The sequence below is a fragment of the Mus caroli genome, chromosome 11 (assembly GCF_900094665.2).
Source record: "Mus caroli chromosome 11, CAROLI_EIJ_v1.1, whole genome shotgun sequence".
Taxonomy (NCBI): Eukaryota; Metazoa; Chordata; class Mammalia; order Rodentia; family Muridae; genus Mus; species Mus caroli.
Genome location: NC_034580.1, coordinates 55,717,564 through 55,723,760, shown reverse-complemented (window position 1 = coordinate 55,723,760; position 6,197 = coordinate 55,717,564).

Genomic DNA, 6,197 nt, shown 5'->3' with positions numbered 1-6,197 from the left:
GGCACATGCCTTTAGTCCCAGCACTTCGAAAGCAGAGGCAGGTGGATTTCTGAGTTCCAGGCCAGCCTGGTCTACAGAGTGAGTTCTGGGACAGCCAGGGCTACACAGAGAAAACCCTATCTTGGAAAAACAAACAAAACAAAAAACAAAACAAAACAAAAAAAACCCACAATAGCTCAGCAGTTACTGTTCTTCCAGAGGACCCAAATTCAGTTTCCAGAACCCACATAAAGTGGCTCCCAAGCACCTGCGCTAATGTGCACCGGCCCCCTCACAAATACAAACCCACAATTAAAAATAAATTTTGTTGGGCAGTGGTAGTGCACACCTTTAAACCTTTCCCGGCAGAGATTGGGAGGCAGAGGCAGGTGGATTTCTGGGTTCCAGGCCAGCCTGGTCTACAAAGTGAGTTCCAGGACAGCCAGGGCTACACAGAGAAACCCTGTCTCGAAAAACAAAACAACAACAACAACAAAAAAAAGAAGTCAGGGGTTGGTTTGCTTGCTTGCTTGTTTTGCTTTGCTTTCGTTTTCTGACCAAGGATCCCCTTACTGCTTGATGATTGCCTCAGGTAGAGCTCCATAGCTTGTTCTTGAAAGGAAACAGGAGATTATTTCCAGGGAAACGAGCCTTGCCTGGGATAAAAACTAATGGAAATTCCCAAGCAGTATTCTCTGGATCCAAAGCACATCGGCGTGGGCATTTCCATGCTTTCTGTCTTCTTAAGAATTTGTTTTTATCAGGTGGTTGTGAGCCACCTAATGTGTGTGTGCTGGGAATAGAACTCAGGTCCTCAGGAAGAGAAGTACGTACTCTTAAGCAGTGGCTCACCTCTTCACATGCCTTACCCCCTGCTCTCCCTTGACAGGTGCTCCCTGCTGCTCCCCTGCTCTCCCTTGGTAGGTGCTCCCTGCTGCTCCCCTGCTCTCCCTTGGTAGGTGCTCCCTGCTGCTCCCCTGCTCTCCCTTGACAGGTGCTCCCTGCTGCTCCCCTGCTCTCCCTTGGTAGGTGCTCCCTGCTGCTCCCATGCTCTCCCTTGGTAGGTGCTCCCTGCTGCTCCTCTGCTCTCCCTTGGTAGGTGCTCCCTGCTGCTCCCATGCTCTCCCTTGGTAGGTGCTCCCTGCTGCTCCCATGCTCTCCCTTGGTAGATGCTCCCTGTGCTCCTCTGCTCTCCCTTGGTAGGTGCTCCCTGCTGCTCCCATGCTCTCCCTTGGTAGGTGCTCCCTGCTGCTCCCAACTCTCTGCTTTCCAAAAGAACTCTGTGTTGCTTTTCCCACCAAGGCCACCCTCACTACTACTTCACTTGCCCTTCCTGAAGCTAACAGCCTCCAGGGAAGCTCTGCTGGCCTCACGTCTTTCACCTTGTGAGACCTGATGTCTCTGTCTTTAATTCTGAAAAGCTACTTTCATCACTTTCAGGGCCAAAATGGGAGCTCTGGCTTCACTAGGGGCTGGAAGCCCAGCTACTTTGTGTGTCTCTCTTTATACTCTACACTGGATCTGCAGATGGTGTCTTATCCAGACTGGGAAGGTCTCAGAGCCACCTGGAAGGAAACTAGCCATCCTAGCTTAGGGACATTCAGATGGCAGGCAGGTAAATGGCTATATTGAAGAGGCCATTGAAGTGAAGTTTAGCCCAGGGAAAATGAGCCAGGCCAGTGTTGTCTGGTCCAATTAGGGAAGAGGTGTGTGCGTCCTTGGTTGGTTTCTTCTTTCTCCTCTCCTTCCCACCCCCTTTCTTTCTTTTCTTTGGCTTTTCAAGAGGGGATTAGGCCAGGATGACCTCAAACTCATATCTAGCCACCTGCCTCTGCCTGTTAAGTGCTGGGACTAAAGGCTTGGGCCACCACACTCAGCTTCCTTTTTCTGTTTTTTTTTTTTTTTTTTTTTTTTTCGAGACAGGGTTTCTCTGTATAGCCCTGGCCGTCCTGGAACTCACTTTGTAGACCAGGCTGGCCTCGAACTCAGAAATCCGCCTGCCTCTGCCTCCCAAGTGCTGGGATTAAAGGCGTGCGCCACCACCGCCCGGCTCCTTTTTCTGTTTTACATATGCTAGCAAACACAGGAGTTACAATCTGGTTTCACTGCATATTTTTTAAAAATCAAGAGTTTTACAGTGAGACACTGTCTCAAAAAAAAAAAACTGATTTAACCATTGAAGGAATGGAGCAGCATAACTCAGCAGCTCTGAGTAAGTAACTGTTCTGCATAGCTCAGCAGCTCCGAGTAACTAACTAACTGTTCCTGTAGACTTTGGATCCCCAGAGCCCACATGTTGGCTGACTGTAAACTCCATTTGCAGGATACCTGTGTGAAACCCGAACAGGAGCCACATTGTTATACACGGGTATTAACTCTCCACACTTTGCCAGAATACGTTTCTATTTCTTTTTTTTTTTTTTTTAAGATTTATTTATTGTTATATGTAAGTACACTGTAGCTGTCTTCAGGCACACCAGAAGAGGGTGTCAGATCTCAGTACGGATGGTTGTGAGCCACCATGTGGTTGCTGGGATTTGAACTCAGGATCTTCAGAAGAGCAGTCAGTTCTCTTACCCGCTGAGCCATCTTGCCAGCCCAAGTTTCTATTTCTTTTTTTTAAATTAGGTATTTATTTCATTTACATTTCCAATGCTATCCCAAAAGTCCCCCACCCGCTCCCCCACCCACTCCCACTTCTTGGCCCTGGCATTCCCCTGTACTGGGGCATATAAAGTTTGCACGACCAATGGGCCTCTCTTTCCACTGATGGCCCACTAGGCCATCGTCTACTACATATTCAGGTAGAGACATGAGCTCTGGGGGGTACTGGGTAGTAAGTTTCTATTTCTTAAGCCAATGTAGCCTACAAATCCTGTTTCTCAGCCTATGCTGAGCTTGTAAGACCATAATGCTTTTTGCTAAACTCCTAAACCTGTGATGTACGATTATCCTTTTCCTTACAAAACTGTATCTTCGCAGACACCTTGACGACTTGGACTCCCCTCGACATGATACATTCCTGCACTTATTTTTATAGCCTCCTTTCTAACAGCCAATTATCCCAACAGCTGTTTTCTATCACACTTATCTACCCCACAGGCAGCCTTGAACCCTGAGAGCCCGACTCTTCTGTCCATGCACTAACAGCTAATTATCTTGGCAGCCGTTTTCTGTCAACCCTAATCCTTCCCCATAAAAAGGACCCCAAAAGCCAGTGAGGGGTTGTTCTCTGAAACCCAGATGTAGGGTGAGGCAGCCCTCTAGCCAGTCCCTTGTTTGCCTCTAAATAAAGCTTGCTTAATGAGACAGTCTTGGAAATGTTTCTCAGGACTAACATCGGTCACCATCTTTTGGTCTGTGGGTGCACTAGATGCTCATGGCGCACTGACGTACATGCAGGCAAAACACACATACATGAAATAATACAATAAAAAATGTAATTGAAACCTTTGGCTTACAGTGACATCTATGGAGACATTTCTGTCCATCTGTGAGGGCATGCCCCCTCTGTTGCCTATGTGATTAACTCTTCATGTCATGCTTCACTCTTGAGCTTTCTTGTCACTGAACCTGTGCAAGGAGGCAGACACAGAAACCGTTTTACTTGGTCTGTCTTTTTAACTGGGTGCACTCAGGTTTCATACAGTGTCATATGTGTTCATGCTCATTGTTTTTTTTTTTTTTTTTTTTGAGACAGGGTTTCTCTGTATAGCCCGGGCTGTCCTGGAACTCACTTTGTAGACCAGGCTGGCCTCGAACTCAGAAATCCGCCTGCCTCTGNACTCACTTTGTAGACCAGGCTGGCCTCGAACTCAGAAATCCGCCTGCCTCTGCCTCCCGAGTGCTGGGATTAAAGGCATGCGCCACCACGCCCGGCTTATGCTCATTGTTTTATGTCTACAAACAACATGGAATTTCAAAAATGGTAATAACTGTGTTTTGTTTTTGGTTTTTTTTTTTTTGGTTTTTCGAGACAGGGTTTCTCTGCGTAGCCCTGGCTGTCCTAGAACTCACTCTGTAGACCAGGCTGGCCTCGAACTCAGAAATCCACCTGCCTCTGCCTCCCAAGTGCTGGAATTAAAGGTGTGTGCCACCAACCCCTGGCTAATAATAGCTGTTTAACAAAATCTCTGGCATCTACATTTTTACATTTGAAAAAAATCTTATTTTTTCTGTGTATATGTGTGGGTTTGGGAATGAGTCTTAAACTATGTTAGTTTATAAGGTATTAATTTCTCGTAGATATATTGTAGATGTAATTGTGTGCTTACATTTGATAAATCATCCAGGTGGTAGTAGCATATGTCTTTAATCCCATTACTCTCAAAAAAAAAAAATCTAAGCTATATAGATTTAACAACAAAAAAAAAGAATTTATTTTATGTGTATGAGTGTTTTGCCTGCATGTATGTGTGTGTGTGTGTGTGTGTGTGTATATATATATATGTGATGTGTGTACCTGAGGCATAAAGAAGCTACAAGGTGGTGACAGAAACCTTGGAACTGAAGTTACAGATAGTTGTGAACTATCATGTGGGTGCTGGGAATTGAATCCAGGTCCTCAAAAAATAGCAACATGTTCTTTAAACCAATGAGCCATCTCTCCAGCCCCCTAAGCAGTATAGATTTATCAAGCTTTTTTTTTTTTTTCAAGACAGGGTTTCTTTGTGTAACCTTGGCTGTTCTGGAACTCACTCTGTAGTCTGTAGTCCAGACTGGCCTCAAACTCCTAGAAATTCACCCTGCCTCTGCTCCTAAATGCTGGGGTTAAAGGTATATGCCATCAGTGCCCAGGCTGCTTAAATATTCTTAAGTTTAAAAAATTTTCCAAGGTATGTTTTTTAGCCTATTTTATAAAACATTAAAGAGACTTATATACCACATTAATTGATACCTGCTCTTCTTGGTAGCACATGCCTTTGATCCCAGCACTGGGAAAGCAGAGACAGGAAGATCTCTATGAGTTCAAGACCACCGTGGTTTACATAGGAAACTCTAGGCCAATAAAGGCCACATAGTGAGACCCTGCCTCAAAAAAGGGTGGGCAGGTGCTGGAGAGATGGCTCAGCAGTTTAGAGCATTTAGTGCTCTTGCAGAGGACCCAGGTTTAATTCTCAGCCTCCACATGGCAGCTAACAACCATTGGTGACTCCAGGAACTCCTTTTCTGGCCTCCAAGGGCACTAGGCTTGCACTGAAACACAGACACACATGCAGGCAGAACACCCATACACACATAAAATAAAAATAAGAACTAAATCTTGCCGGGCGGTAATGGCACATGCCTTTAATCCCAGCACTCGGGAGGCAGAGGCAGGTGGATTTCTGAGTTCCAGGCCAAGTTCCAGGACAGCCAGAGCTATACAGAGAAACCCTGTTTCAACGCCCCCCCCCAAACAAACAAACAAAAAACCAAACCAAAAAAAAAAAAAAAGAGAGAGAAATAAATCAATCTTAAAGGGGGGGTGGGGGGTGGGCTGGGTCTCTGTTTTAAAAGACAAAGCAAACAACAAGATACAGATTTCAAGACCGGAGAGATGGCTCCATGGTTAAGAGCACTGAGGATTAGTTTCCCAGAACCTACATGTGAGCTCACAGCCATTTGTAACTATACCCAGAGAATCCTATGTCCTTTTCTGGTCTCTCCCCAGCACCAGACATGCACTCGGTGCATAGGCATACATGCAGGCAAAACACACATACATAGCCGGGCTGTGGTGGCTCACACCTTTAGTCCCAGTACTTGGGAAGCAGAGGAAGGCTGGTAGGTCTCTTGAATTCAAGGCCAGCCTTGAGTGAGTTCCAAGATAACCAGAGAAACCCTCTCTTGGAAAAAACAAAAGGAATAAAATAAATAAATAAATACTGAAAAAATACCCATAAAACAAGTTAATAAAAAATTCAATTCTAATCTGGTGGTGGTGGCGCACGCCTTTAGTCCCAGCACTTGGGAGGCAGAGGCAGGCAGATTTCTGAGTTCAAGGCCAGCCTGGTGTACAAAGTGAGTTCCAGGACAGCCAGGGCTATACAGAGAAACCCTGTCTCAAAAAAAACAAAAAATAAAAAAATTTTTTAAAAAATTCTATTTAAAAATATCTGTGTGTATCTTTATGTTTGCCAAATTATTTCTTTTTCATAACGGAAATTACATAAGATCCAATTCCAAAGAGTAGTCACTTGCAAAATATAGGTAAACTTACTCCATGTAATTTTAAC